The 14832-nt window shown below is 46.9% G+C and overlaps 2 protein-coding genes and 1 non-coding gene across 4 annotated transcripts in view; 1 reads left to right on the plus strand and 2 right to left on the minus strand.

Annotated features, from left to right (window-relative positions):
• The window catches only part of PTGR2 (prostaglandin reductase 2), a 101973-nt gene that overhangs the window by 85462 nt on the left and 1679 nt on the right, over nt 1-14832 (minus strand). For both annotated transcript variants that reach the window (XM_063644323.1, XM_063644320.1), the window contains exon 2: nt 14632-14722. The gene's annotated coding sequence lies outside the window, so the exon portion shown is untranslated. The remainder of the gene's footprint in view (nt 1-14631; nt 14723-14832) is intronic.
• The window catches only part of HEATR4 (HEAT repeat containing 4), a 357461-nt gene that overhangs the window by 25638 nt on the left and 316991 nt on the right, over nt 1-14832 (plus strand). The gene's annotated exons all lie outside the window — the stretch shown is intronic.
• Nucleotides 3312-3415, minus strand: LOC129489071 (small nucleolar RNA U13). Its single transcript, XR_008659887.1, has one exon. It is a non-coding gene; the product is annotated as a small nucleolar RNA U13 (small nucleolar RNA).

The raw sequence follows: 14832 nt of genomic DNA on the forward strand, positions 1-14832 counted from the left end.
GAGGTGGAGGTGCTGAGAGGGCATTTCTACCAAACTATGAGCGACTTCTCTTATACACTACCTGGGGGGATGTCTGTCTTGTGTTGAGACCAGTTATTTAGATCTGAAATCAAAATGTCATAAACAAGATCTGGGCTGTGACCTGCCCAGGCCAGAGCAAGGAAAACTGGTCTTGGGAATCCAGAAAGAACTTCAGGATTAGGCAAAGTCTGCTGAGCTAAACCAAGAAGTGAGATATTCATTCATTCATTCATTCATTCATTCATTCCTCCATTCAATAAATATGTATTGAGCACCATGTGTGTCAGGTTCTAAGAGAGGCACCCAGAGATTCAATGGTAAATGAGACATACTCCCTGCCCGCAAGGAGCTTAGAACAAGGAAGACAAAGCAGGGAACTGGTATCTACCATAGATTATCATGTGGGCTGGAATAATAATAGCTAACATTTATGGAGTGTTCACTACATGCCAGAATCTGCACTAAGCTGTTGAGGCTGCATTGTTTCATATAATCCTTACAGAAATCGTATTAGTAGATATTATTATTATTCCATCTTACAGATGAGGAAATGGAGGCACAGAGAAGTTAAGTGACTTGCCCAATGTCACACAGCTGGGGCACATAGCATACCAAGAGTTTAAATCTGGGCTGGGTGCGGTGGCTCATGCCTGTAATCCCAGCACTTTGAGAGGCCAAGGCAGGCAGATTGCTTGAGGCCAGGAGTTCAAGACCAGCCTGGGCAATATGGCGAGACCCTGTCCCTACAAAATATACAGAAAATTAGTTGAGCATAGTGGTGCACACCTAGTAGTCCCAGCTACTTTGGAGGCTGAGGTGGGAGGATCGCTTGAGCCCAGGAGGCAGAGGTCGCAGTGAGCCCTGATTATGTCACTGCATTTCAGCCTGGGTGACAGAGTGAGACCCTGTCTCAAAAATAAACAAATAAGTAAGTAAATCCAGGAAGTTAGACTCCAGGGCCTGTGCTTCCGGAGGAAAGCACAGCGTATTATTGTAGCACAGAGAGATGTACCTGACATGGGAGGGCAAGGAAGGCTTCCTTGAGATCACATGTGAGCAGAGTCCAAAACAATCAGGCAGAATTGGGAGAACAGGGGAGGAAAGGGCATTCCGGACTGAGGGAACAGCACGTACAAAGACTGGCGGCAAGAGGCCATAGCGCGTTAATTACTATTTAGTGAGTACCAACTGTGTGTCAAGGACATCTAGAAGCCTTCAGGGACTGTAATCAGTATCAAATGACTGGCTTGTCTGGGATGAAGAGAAGACTGGGGAGAGAAGCAGCTGGAAGGTACAGGAAGTACCGGTTCACAAAGGTCTTAAAAATCCAGGCTAAGGAGTCAAGACGTTACCCACAGGACAGTGGGGAGATGCTGAAGGATAAGCAGAGAGTTTCCTAATCAAGTTGTACCTCAGTAAACTCACTTTGAACCATACTAGTTAAAGGAATGGAGGCACGCAAGGCTGGAGGGCACACTAGGTGCCCAGTCTGGAGATGATGGTGGCCTGAAGTGGGGATTGGCAGTGGCAGGAGAGAGAAGTAGCCTAGGTTTGATTACTTCATTGGAGGGGAGCTCACCATCAAACCAGAAGACTGGTGGGGACCAAGATACCAGCTGAGCTTCACAGGGTCAAGCGTCAGCAATGGCCCAATGCCAGGCAGTTGGCCAAAGTCTGAACAGGTGAGTAGATGGGAGGAGAAAAACCCAGCAGGAGTTGGCAGGGACCCTGCAGCAGGAAAGGACTCCAGCCCCTGAGGGACTGATGAAGAAAGAGAATTTTCCACCAGACAGCTGGGGACAGGGGAGACAATGGAAAACCAGAACCAGGAAGGTGGGTCCCTCAGGCTGGCAGCCAGACTGAGGACGCTCAGCTTCAAGAAAGGGATGGAGTTCTTTTTGTGTCCCTCCTCCTCCCTGGTCCTAAACACCCCCTTCCGTGGCAGGTGGATTCTGTTTTTTTTGTTTGTTTGTTTGTTTGTTTTTTTGAGATGGGGTCTCACTCTGTCACCCAGGCTGGAGTGCAGTGGTGCAATCTCAGCTCACTGCAACCTCCACCTCCCAGACTCAAGTGATCCTCCCTCCTCAGCCTCCTAAGAAGCTAGGACCACAGGCATGCACAACCACGCCTGGCTACGTTTTGTATTTTTGGTAGAGACGGGGTTTTGCCACGTTGCCCAGGCTGGACAGGTAGATTGTTTAATCAGGTCAGGTGAAGAGGCGGCAATGTGGTAAAAGGGAAAGAGCAGGAGCTTTGAAGTCAGTCTGAGTTGAACCTCATCCTTGAGCCACTCACTAGCTCTGTGACTTCAGGCAAGTTACTTAACCTCCCTGAGCCATAGCTCATTAATCTGTAAAAGGAGAATAAACAACAACTACTCCCCAGGGCTTGCTGAATGGGAACAGCACCACTAGCTCCTGCAGTGGAGTTATTGTGAGGATGCAGTTAACATTTGAAAGCCCAGGGCCTGGCACCAGGGTGGGAGCTCAGTCAATTCATCAACCATCCCCCTTCATCAGAAGCCATGCATGTGCAGGACCTTGCACTGAGGGTTTCCTGTGCTATGTTATCTCCCTTTTAACAAATCCAGGGAGACATCACCATTTCATTTGGTAGGCGAGGAATCAGAGTTAGAGATGTAAGGAACACGTCCAACATCACGTTGCATTGTTTCTCCAAACTTTAGTCTTGTATCTTCCGTGCAACTTTTTCGATATCAACTGACCATCTATACTATTTTTTGCTTAAAATTTTATTTAAATTAGTCTCTTTTTTACATTAATCAATGTACTCTTTTATTTAAGAGATGGGGCTAGACATGGTGGCTCACGTCTGTCATTCCAGCACTTTGGGAGGCCAAGGCAGACGGATCACTTGAGGTCAGGAGTTTGAGACCAGCCTGGTCAACATGGTGAAACTCTGTCTCTACCAAAAATACAAAAAATTAGCTGGGTGTGGTGGTGCAGGCCTGTAATCCCAGCTACTCGGGAGGCTGAGGCACAGAATCGCTTGAACCCGGGAGGCAGAGGTTGCAATGAGCCAAGATTGTGCCACTGCACTCCTGCCTAGGTGACAGAGCAAAACTCTGCCTCAAAAAAAAAGAAAAAAAAAGATGGGGTTTCACTATGTTGCTCAAGCTGGAGTGCAATGGCTAGTATTCACAGATGTGATCATAGCACATTACAGCCTTTTCAAGAGACCTACCTGCCTCAGGCTCCCGAGTAGCTAGGACTACAGGCACATATCTGGTTCCAATGTGTTTTTCTTTCTTTTTTTTTTTTTTTTTCCCACATCAGATAGGTAATGTGCTGACAATATAACAAGGTTTGAGTGAGGCACATCTCACACATGAAAGTGAAAAGCCAATCGTCACGCTTATGAACTATAAAAGGATACCAATTTACTTTTTTTTTTTTTTTTTTTTGAGACAGGGTCTCACTCTGTTACCCTGGCTAGAGTGCAGTGGTGCAATCATAGCTCACAGCAGCCTAGACCTCCCAGGCTCAAAGTAAGCCTCCTGCCTGTTTCCTGAGTAGCTGGGACTAGAAGAGCATGCCACCATGTCTGGTTAATTTTTTTGACTTTTTGTAGAGCCAGGATCTCACTATGTTGCCCAGGCTGGTCTCAAACTCCTGGGCTAAAACGATCTTCCCACCTCGGCCTCCCAAAGTGCTGGGATTATAGGCGTGAGCCACCGTGCCTGGCCTCAATTTATTTTTTAGAACGGCTTTTTTGGGATGTAATTCACACACCATCCAACTCACCCATATAAAGCTTACAATTCAGTGGGCTTTTTTTTTTTCTTTTAGGTATATTCACAGAATTGTGCAACATTACCACAATCAATTTTAGAACATCTTCATAATTAATTTACTTTTAAAGGAAACTTTGCATCATTCTCATAAGTGGAAAACTTGAATTATTTGCCACAAATGGGAGGCAAAACAAAAATAAAGCAAAGAGATCTGGGCAATGTTATTAAATGCTATCTAGCTAGCGCTGCCTGTGAAATATCTGAGCTTGAGACTTCTCTCTTTGCCAAAAAGGGAGGATGGGAGGTATTGAAGAGTTGTTGAAGACACACCAGCACTAAACTGAGACTCTCTCTTTGACATAATCAGAAAAACAAAAAGATAACTGAAAAGAAAAATTACTTTTTCAATATATAATTTAATGCCACATCTCTGAGCCATCCAAAATCATCTTAAGTCTACGTCCCCACCTGCCTCCTCCAGGTAATTTAAGTGGCTTGCCCAGTGTCACACAGCTAGGTAGCGGCAGACTAAGCCTAGAGTTCAGGCTTCTTAACTGCTAATGCTATGTCCTTTCCACTACGTCATAGTCCTCTTTGCAATCATTATTTTAAATTAGGTCAAGTGCCTAATGTGTATGCTAGGCAGCCCTGTTACAGATTTATAAAGCACAAATTTTACAGCAGAAGGCACATCAGAAACAATCTAATCTAACTCATTTCATTTTACAGATGAGAAAACCAGTAAGTTTGTTCTCTTAAGCATGTTTAGAATTGCCTGTCAGTCAATTGGCTGGAACATACAACCAACAATATAGCTATAAACAGCTCAGAATTACAGTGATCTTTCCCTGGTCTCAGCCTTAAACCAAACTTCCGGATATCTCGGCCCTGTCACCAGGTCCTGGTTTAGCTTCAGTCTTGCTCTTTAATTTGGTCTGTTCTCACTTCTACATGAGTAGTTTCCCCTTGACCTAAACTGCCTAGGTGGCTTTAAGGATCACAGGAGTGAGGGGAATTCGTTGGTGGATTGAAGGAGTGTGTTATATGAGAAAGAAATGAGAGCTTGTCAAGAACTGTGGAGGGTTTAAGATTTTATCCTACTTGCAAGCTAACAAGTGAGCCTGCCGCAGCTTCATGGATGCTGGCAGAAGACACAAGACTTCTAGGTGTGTCTGAAACAAAAGGTCTTATTTGCTCCTAGCAATAGCAATAGCAAAAATACTGACATTTTCTGGTGCTCATTTCCTGAGTCCCAGTTGCCAAAGACAATGCAAAGGGGGCCAGGTGACATCTGTACACACAGCAAAGCATATCACAAGAGAGTACAGCTTTGAGCTTGGGGAACCAGAATCTTTTTTTTTTTTTTTTTGAGTCAGCATATTGCTCTATTGCCCAGGCAATCATAGCTCACTGCAACCTCGAACTCCTAGGCTCAAGTAATCCTCCCCCCTCTGCCTAGGTGTGAGCTGAAGCACCCTGCTCAGAATCTTAGCTAATGGACAGTAAGCATGCTTTACTTTGCTCTGGGAAAGCAGCTCTGTTAAAAAGTTGGTCTGAAACAAAGGGCAGTGACTCTGCTTGCAAGGCAAGCAGACATGGGAGAGACCCACGGAGAATTGTCTTCCAACAAGCGTTACGTACGTGCAGTCTATGGAAAGTGAGCTCACGGTTCTCTGCCATACTGGAAGGCACAGGGTGAGGAAGATGGAGAACCAGAAGCCCAAGTCCACTAGTGCTTTCTGTTCTATATTGATTCTTATTGGTTTCAGTTATGGAAAGAGCATTTGGAGGCTTGCTTGTGGATTTTGGCACGTCTTATTTTTTGATGATAACAGCTCTCAATTCACAGCCTTGACTGGGTTTAGACAATTCAAATCATTCCTTCGCATAGCTATTAGAAAACCCTAGAAGCTCCATAAATTCACAATTGGGAGAAAGAATATAACCTTCCAAATATTATCTGCTTCCTGAAAATAATGCATGCTGGGAGAACCCAGGGTGGCCACACTGCAGTTGGTTTTGGAATGTTCACTCATCTCTTGCATCATGTTTATCAATACCTAAAATAAATGTGGTAAGATCTAACAGTCACCATGATGCAGTCACCAAGATTCCTGACTTGGTCTAGTCTCTCATCTGAAATGAGGACTACATGGGCCATGAAGTAAGATGTTATTTGTTGTGTGGGGTCCACATCTGAGGCAGATATTTTGTGTCTATAACCAAGACCTTGAATCCAGCCAGGCGTCTGGCTGTCAGGCATAATGGCTGTTCGTTTTATTCCTCTGCCTGGAGAAGAATAAATTCCTAGGCTAAAGAAAGGCCAAAGCAACTGAGGACAGGAGCTCGTAGATACCGCTGGAACCATACCAGGACCTGGGATGTGGTCCACAGAGGAATTCTGTGGCATTCCATGGGTCCTCAGGCTCTTTGCAACCAACTCAGATGGGAGTTAACCTGTTGACTGGACTCGGGCAATGAGTTCCTGGCAGGTGAGTCAGTGGCCACACCCTCCAACTGGGGGCAAAGGGCAAAAATTATGTCAGTAAAACAAGGCCAAGCACAATGGTACAGGGCAAAGGCCATTCGAGTGGGATATCTTTAGCTGGTGATTCTAAAAGAGTGATATGGGAACCACAGATGTTCCTGCAGATGTGGTGGGCTGCTCTAGATATAAATATAAATATAAATATAAATATAAAATATAGAACTGGCTATCCAAAGAGGTCCTTCTAGCTCATTGCCTCCTGGAGAACTCTATTTGGAATTGGGAAGTAAAAGGGGATAAATTAGAGGGATCATGGAGTCTTTTGCCCTGTCCAAGCAATCCATAAACTACTGCTTTTATGCTCTGTTCCTTGGTGCTATCGTGAAGAATTTTAGTTCATGAAGATCCCTGAAGATCTGCAGCCCCTTATGGACTCTACATACTGCCACACACCTGGTTGCTGTAATCCCCAGATATTACCACACACAGAAGAGGAAGACTTCCTTCTTCCTAAAAGAAGCTGTGGGCCCTAAAGTAATCTCATGAATGCCCAGCAACCTCTTGGCCTATGAACCCAAATGACACCTCCCACATTATGCTATGACTGATGTCCAAGGACCAACATTTATTACTGGCAGAGAACTGTGAAAATACTTCCTCCCCACTGTGCGGTGGGCTCTAACCTTTGAGCTGTGCCTGCCAATAAATATTCACCTATCTCAGACAGGAAAAAGCACCCTCTGTGGGGTGAAAGAACTGGGATCCAGCACAGCTGGCCAACCTGGGTCCCAGAAATGTCATGTAGGTTGCCTTGATGCTTGGGTTTGTGTTTTTCTATCCATTGTGAAAGACTGATTTACAAACTCTGGGTGGTTGTACAGGCTTGCTGGGCTCCTGCGGTCGTCGAATGCATGGAATTTCCACAGCAGCTTTGGACAGCTGACTCCGCTTTACTTTTGTTAACTATTTCTACACTTGGCCTCCACATTGTGGCCTGCGAGGCTAACAAGTCTGAGAAGAAGCTTCAAGAAAGAATGTGTGAATTAGAGTTCATCCCTAAGCTGGGGCCCGCAATCAGATTGTACTTTCAAGATACTGTCTCAGGGCCAGGCGCGGTGGCTCACGCCTGTAATCCCAGCGCTTTGGGAGGCCAAGGCAGGCAGATCACTCAAGGTCAGTTCAAGAGCAGCCTGGCCAACATTATGAAACCCCGTCTCTACTAAAAAAAAAAAAAAAAACTAAAAAAATTAGCTGAGGCAGGAGAAGCACTTGAACCCAGGAGGCAGAGGTTGCAGTAAGCCAAGATTGCATCACTGCACTTCAGCCTGGGTGACAAAGTGAGACTCTGTCTCAAAAAAAAAAAAAGGATACTGTCTCAGAGTTTGGGACTCAAGCCATTGACTTTCTAGTGGCTTGTTACTTTGGAAACCTTCTGGTGACCCAGCATCCTGGGACATTGCTTGGCCCACCTAATTTGACTTTCTGCTCAGGCTCTTATATGAAAACCAGGGCTTCTAATACCTGGCATAAACACTTCACAGAGAACACCACATTTAGAAGACATGCCTGCATTAGTTTTCTATGGCTACTGTAACAAATTACCAGTTTTATATGGCTACTGTAACAAATTACCACCAACTTGGCAGCTTAAAACAACACAGACTTTTTACCTTACAGTTCTGTAGGTCAAAAATCCAATGCAGGTTTACCAGGCTAAAATTAAGGTGCTGCCTAGATCGTGTTCCTTTCTGCGGCTCCGGAGAATTTGTTTCCTTGCCTTTTCTGGCTTCCAGAAACTCTGCATTTCTTGGGTCATGACCCCTTTTCTCCATCTTCAAAGCCAGCAATGCTATTTGTCTTCAACCATCCATTCTTCCATAACACATCTCCCTCTGACACTGACTCCTCTCCTGCCTCTAGGTTCCACTTTTAAGGACGCTTGTGATTACGATGAACCTACTTCGATAATCCAAGATAATCGCTTTATTTTTTATGCATTTATTTTTTGGGGAAGGGAAGTCTGGTTGAATAACTGCTTTATTTTAAGGTCAGCTAATTAGCAAATCTTAATTGCATCTGCAACCTTAATTTCCCTTTTGTCATGAAACCTAACATATTCATTAGGATATGAACATTTGGGGGAAGATCTTTATTCTGCCTACTGCAGTTCCCTTCTGAATTACTTTTGGACAATCTGAGGTAAGTAAATGTAAAGACTTGCTGTGTCTGTCTTCCAAGCTGGACTGTGTTTGGGGACGGTCAAGCCTTTTAATTTAGATTATATGTATTTTTTTGAGATGGAGTTTCACTCTTGTTGCCCAGGCTGGAGTGCAATGGCATGATCTCGGCTCACTGCAACCTCTGCCTCCCAGGTTCAAGTGATTTCTCCTGCCTTAGCCTCCCAAGTAGCTGGGATTACAGGTATGCACCACCACACCCAGCTAATTTTTTGTATTTTTAATAGAGATGGGGTTTCTCCATGTTGGTCAGGCTGGTCTCCAACTCCTGACCTCAGGTGATCCACCCACCTCAGCCTCCCAAAGTGCTGAGATTACAGGCATGAGCCACTGCGCCTGGCCATAATGTAGATCACATCTTAAATGTGTAGTCTATAACTGATCCAGTCCTCCCCATGAGCTGAGCTGATGATGGTTGGGAGAATTTTTTTCTTTTCTTTTTTCTTTTTTTTTTTTGAGATGGAGTCTTGCTCTGTCACCCAGGCTGGGGTGCAGTGGCACAATTTTGGCTCACTGCAACCTCCGTCTCTCAGGTTCAAGCGATTCTACTGCCTCAGTCTCCCGAGTAGCTGGGATTACAGGCGCCCACCACTATGCCCAGCTAATTTTTTGTATTTTTAGTAGAGACAGGGTTTCACCATGTTGGCCAGGTCTCAAACTCCTGACCTTGTGATTCGCCTGCCTCAGCCTCCCAAAGTGCTGGCATGAGCCACCGCGCCCAGCTGGTTGTGGGAATTTTTAACTGACAGTCCGATTTGAGGGTGTGGGAGACATGTGATGTTGCTATCCATGTAGAATCCTATTGTCTGGTGAATGATTTACTTGTTTAACTGATGCTTACAGAATGCTTATATGTAAGAACTTTACAAACTAATTTAATTATCATAACAACCTTATCATATATGTACAACTGTTATCATCATCCTTGTTTTACAGATAAGGAAACTGAGGCATAAAAAGATGAGTAACCTGTCCCAGGTCACACAGATAGTATGTGGCAGAGATGGGCCTTGCAGCCAGGCAGCCTGTGGGCCATTCTGAATCCTTGTTCCTATGCCCCCATTACCAAGCTGCCTTGTCCTCTTGGTTTCTGCTTACTCTTCAGGCCTCGCTGCTCTGGTAGGCAAACTTGCGGTCCATTCTTTAAAAAAGCTGACCCTCTCCCTCCAACAGTGGTTCCTCCCCCTTGCAACTTGATGCTCATGCTCATTTCTCCCTCTGTTCTCAGTGGTACAGACCCCTGACCTCCTCCGAGCTTGCTGTAGGGTCACCTTGCCCCATCAGGGCCGTCCCACACACAGCAGGCTGCTGGCTCCCAATATGATATCCATGCCATGCAAGAATCAGGGGGAATCAGGAGAGCTCAGCCTCAGAGCTTCTCTGTACCTACTCAGGTTTTTTCACTGCCAGGTTCACTTTGGCATGGCTGCCCCGGTTGGGCATAAAACAGCTTTGGATACAAGTTCCTCCCAGAGTCCCTAGTGGGGAGCTGGGTGAGAGATCCCTCTGTGTACGGAGTACCACTCATTAGGTAGTGCAACTGTCCAGACCCCATCCAAGACCTGGAGAAAAGGAACAAGCATGAGACCCTTCTGACTCTCTTCTCTCTCCTTACCCTTCCCACCCCCCAGCAGGCCAGAAAGAGAGTGGGGCTTTCTCTATCTTAGGTTCTCTCTAACTATCTTAGGGCTTTCTCTGTCTCTACATTAGAGTTGGCCTGCTGTTCTGGTGGAAACAGCCTCTGCTCTGCTAAGAGAAGACTCCAGGAGCTAGTCATTCAGGCATGGCCTTTGCTTTACTAAGGAGGGAGAATCTGGAAGGATTTGGAAAATCTCTTAAGTTATAGCTAACCTCTTCAGCTATATAGTGGGACACCAACACCCTGATGCCTGGCCTATCAAAGGCGTTCAGTGTGTGGTAGTTATTTACCACTTTATCTCTCTCTCTCTCTCTTTTTTTTTTTTCCTTGGGATGGAGTCTTGCTCGTCACCCAGGCTGGAGTGCAATGGAGTGATCTCAGCTCACTGAAACCTCTGCCTCTCCGGTTCAAGCAATTCTCCTGCCTCAGCCTCCTGAACAGCTGGGATTATAGGCAGCTGCCAATACGGCCAGCTAATTTTTGTATTTTTAGTAGAGACAGGGTTTCACCATGTTGGCCAGGCTGGTCTCCAACTCCTGACCTCAGGTGATCCACCCGCCTCGGCCTCCCAAAGTGCTGGGATTACAGGCATGAGCCACCGCACCTGACCTTATTTATCATTCTCTAAACCCAGAACTTTCACAGTTCTTTGTCTGAATGTAGGAAATTTGTTTTACATTCTGACACTGCACGAATGTACATATATAGTACATAACTGAAACAAATGCTACACAAAACAATACTTATTATTACTTAATGAAATATATCCAGTTAATTTTTAATATATTCTCTTTTTGTAAAAAGAAACACCCTGGTGGTGACCCATAACCCCTCTCCTCAGACTTACTTTCCCCCTTCTCTGAGATCTCATAGTGCTCTTGAGAGGTGACAGCATGCTGGCAGTCCTCACAGCCCTCGCTTGCTCTCCGCGCCTCCTCTGCTTGGGCTCCCACTTTGGCGGCACTTGAGGAGCCCTTCAGCCCACCGCTGCACTGTGGGAGCCCCTTTCTGGGCTGGCCAAGGTGTGAGCCGGCTCCCTCAGCTTGCTGGGAGGTGTGGAGGGAGAGGTGCGAGCGGAACCGGGGCTGCGTGAGGCGCTTGCGGGCCAGCTGGAGTTCCGGGTGGGTGTGGGCTTGGCGGGCCCCGCACTCAGAGCAGCTGGCCGGCCTTGCCGGCCCCGGGCAATGAGAGACTTAGCACACGGGCCAGCAGCTGCGGAGGGTGTACTGGGTCCCCCAGAAGTGTCAGCCCACCGGCGCTGCGCTCGATTTCTCACCAGGCCTTAGCTGCCTTCTGGCGGGGCAGGGCTCGGGACCTGCAGCCCACTATGCCTGAGCCTTCCCCCGCCTCCATGGGCTCCTGTGCAGCCCGAGCCTCCCAGACAAGTGTGCCCGCTGCTCCACGGTGCCCAGTCCCATCGACCACCCAAGAGCTGAGGAGTGCGAGTGCACGGCGCGGGACTGGCAGGCAGCTCAACCTGCAGCCTTGGTGCAGGATCCACTGGGTGAAGCCAGCTAGGCTCCTGAGTCTGGTGGAGATGTGGAGAACCTTTATGTCTAGCTCAGGGATTGTAAATACACCAATCGGCACTCTGTTATCTAGCTCAAGGTTTGTAAACACACCAATCAGCACCCTGTGTCTAGCTCAGGGTTTGTGAGTGCACCCATCGACACTCTGTATCTAGCTGCTCTGGTGGGGCCTTAGAGAACCTTTGTGTGGATACTCTGTATCTAACTGATCTGATGGGGACGTGGAGAACCTTTATGTCTAGCTCAGGGATTGTAAACGCACCAATCAGCGCCCTGTCAAAACAGACCACTGGGCTCTACCAATCAGCAGGATGTGGGTGGGGCCAGATAAGAGAATAAAAGCAGGCTGCTGGAGCCAGCAGTGGCAATTCGCTTGGGTCCCCTTCCACGCTGTGGAAGCTTTGTTCTTTAGCTCTTTGCAATAAGTTTTGCTACTGCTCACTCTTTCGGTCCACACTGCTTTTATGAGCTGTAACACTCACCGCAAAGGTCTGCAGCTTCACTCCTGAGCCAGCGAGACCACGAACCCACCAGAAGGAAGAAACGCCGAACGCATACGAACATCAGAAGGAACGAACAACTCCAGACGCGCCACCTTAAGAGCTGTAACACTCACCTCGAGGGTCTGTGCCTTCATTCTTGAAGTCAGTGAGACCAAGAACCCACAATTCCAGACACGCTCTCTGCAAAGCTCAACTCGAATACTTCTCATACTGCATTGCAATTTATGTAATTCTCTCCCACTAGGGACTTTGTCCTTTTCATCTCTGCATCCCTAGCATACACAGTAATAGACACCCACTGAGTGTTAACTGAAGGAGTGAGTGGAAAATGCCTGTCTGGGCCGGGCACGGTGGCTCACGCCCGTAATCCCAGCACTTTGGGAGGCTGAGGTTGGCAGATCACCTGAGGTCAGGGGTTCAAGACTGGCCTGACCAACATGGTGAAACCCCGTCTCTATTAAAAATACAAAAATTAGCTGGGCATAGTGGCGGGCACCTGCAATCCCAGTTACTTGGGAGGCTGAGGAAGGAGAATTGCTTGAACTCAGGAGGCAGAGGTTCCAGTGAGCTGAGATCATGCCATTGCACTCCAGGCTGGGCGACAGAGTGAGACTCCGTCTCAAAAAAAAATAAATAAAAAAAAATAAAGACAATGCCTGTCTGTGTGCTCAACACAACAGAAAAGTATGGTGCTTCCCTCTATGGTGGCACACGACGCCTAGTGTGGTGCTGGAGAGCTCAGACCTTGGCGGTGAGCAACCTGGGCTCAGGGAGGAATATATACACCTCCTGCAGAGAGGACCTAAATGCATAAAGAATTAGGACCAGCGACTTTAACCATTTCCCCCTCCTTGGTTTTTTTCCCTGAAACGATGTGTTTGCATCCCCATGCTAGAATGCCTTTCTGTCCTCCACAGTAATTTAATTATATAAAACTGACTGTGCAGACTCAAAATTTGGGGCATTTGGCATTCTTGCAAAGCCAGACTGTAGGAAACATGCCCATTGCCGAACACATTGGATGTGGTTTAGGTAGCAAAGCAAATGACCTAACAAGGAATATATGTGCTGAGCCTAGTTCCTGTTAAATTAATAGATTCACGTTCTGGCACATCCACAACCTCACAAGTCATAGCAACCGGATGACGGCATGGCAACACAGCAGCTGCGGCCACTGCACATGAGAAAAATCAGAGCCTAGTGTCTCTGGAGGGAAAACAGAAACAGCTTCTACAATTGCTGGCTTGTACTGGATTGACTGAAGGGAGGGAGCCGTGGGGGCAATCACAAGTAGATGCCTGCCCTGGTCAGGGATGGAGTATGACATCTCTCTTGCTTCCTGAAACTTTGTTTTATATTTTAAAAGTAAATAATTTGTTCCAGCCAGAGAGGAAATGATGCTGAGAGAAAGACACCATCACGTGGACAGAATGTTCTCCCTCGCCCTGGCAGCAGTGTGGAGGTGATCCTTATCAGAGATAGTCCACGACTTGCTCTTCAACAGCAGGACCACAAGCCTTTCTTCCTAGTTTTTTGACCCTCCACCCCAACCAAAATCGCCTACCCCTTCTGGCTGCCAGGGTTGAAGGCCCTTCTTGCCAACTCTCCTTCTAGGATGAAGCCCTGACTCCACAGCCACTGTTTGGGCCAAGCCCTCAGGGATCAGGGTAAATGCCTGGAGGGGGAGGAAGAGGATGCCTGGACAGATGTCAATTCTGGTGACACAAAGACATCTGCATGTGCTGTCAGGTAGGTGACACCCAATACCAGGGCTGCCTGGGACCAAGCAGGAGTCCACACCCCCTGACCTAGTTTAAATTCAAGAATGACCCTTGCTCTGCAAAAGGACTGAGAGCTGGGGCTTCTGTTCTTGGGGTTTGTGTCTTAGGCTTAGATCTGGCTCTGGCCCCTGCTTTCCTTTCCATGTTCTATCAGGAAGGCCATGCAGGGTTGTCACTGGGTCCCCAAGGATTCTCTATTGGTCTCTGTGTTATTTGTGGCCATATAATGAATTCCTCAAAACACAGCAGCTTAAGACAACATTTATTATCTTATAGTTTCTGTGGGTCAGGAATCCAGGCAGCTTAGCTGGGTGCCTCTGCCTGAAGGGCCCAAGGGAGGCCCTTCAGCTGCTGGCTGGGGTTGAAGGTCTTATCTGAAGTCTTGATTAATATGGGGGGAAGGAGAGGCATCCCTTTCCAAGCTCCCTCAAATGGTGATTGGCAGGCCTAGCTCCCTTTCTACCAGGCTGCCTTAGGACGTGGCAGTTGGCTTCCCCAAAAGTGAGTGTTCCGATAGAGTGAAAGGCATACAAAGGACCCAGTATGGAAGCTGCAGTTTTTTTTTATAACCTAGTCTCAAAAGGAACATCATATCACTGGCCATATTCTATTTGTCAGAACTCAGTCAATGGATTCAGCCTACACTTAAGGAGAGAGGATTATACAAGGGTATGAATACCTGGAGGCAGAGATCACTGGCAGCGGGCGCATCTTAGAGGCTGTCTGCCACATCCTCCACTTGGTGCCCTGGTACTCCAGCAACTGCCACCCTATATAGAGAAAAAAAGCAATGTATGTGTAAGTGTCAGGCCTTCACACATTTACACTGTCTGCTAATTACTCCTGGGCATGCAGAAATACTGAATATTCATGAAATTGT

Source organism: Symphalangus syndactylus, chromosome 8 (assembly GCF_028878055.3).
Source record: "Symphalangus syndactylus isolate Jambi chromosome 8, NHGRI_mSymSyn1-v2.1_pri, whole genome shotgun sequence".
Classification (NCBI taxonomy): domain Eukaryota; kingdom Metazoa; phylum Chordata; class Mammalia; order Primates; family Hylobatidae; genus Symphalangus; species Symphalangus syndactylus.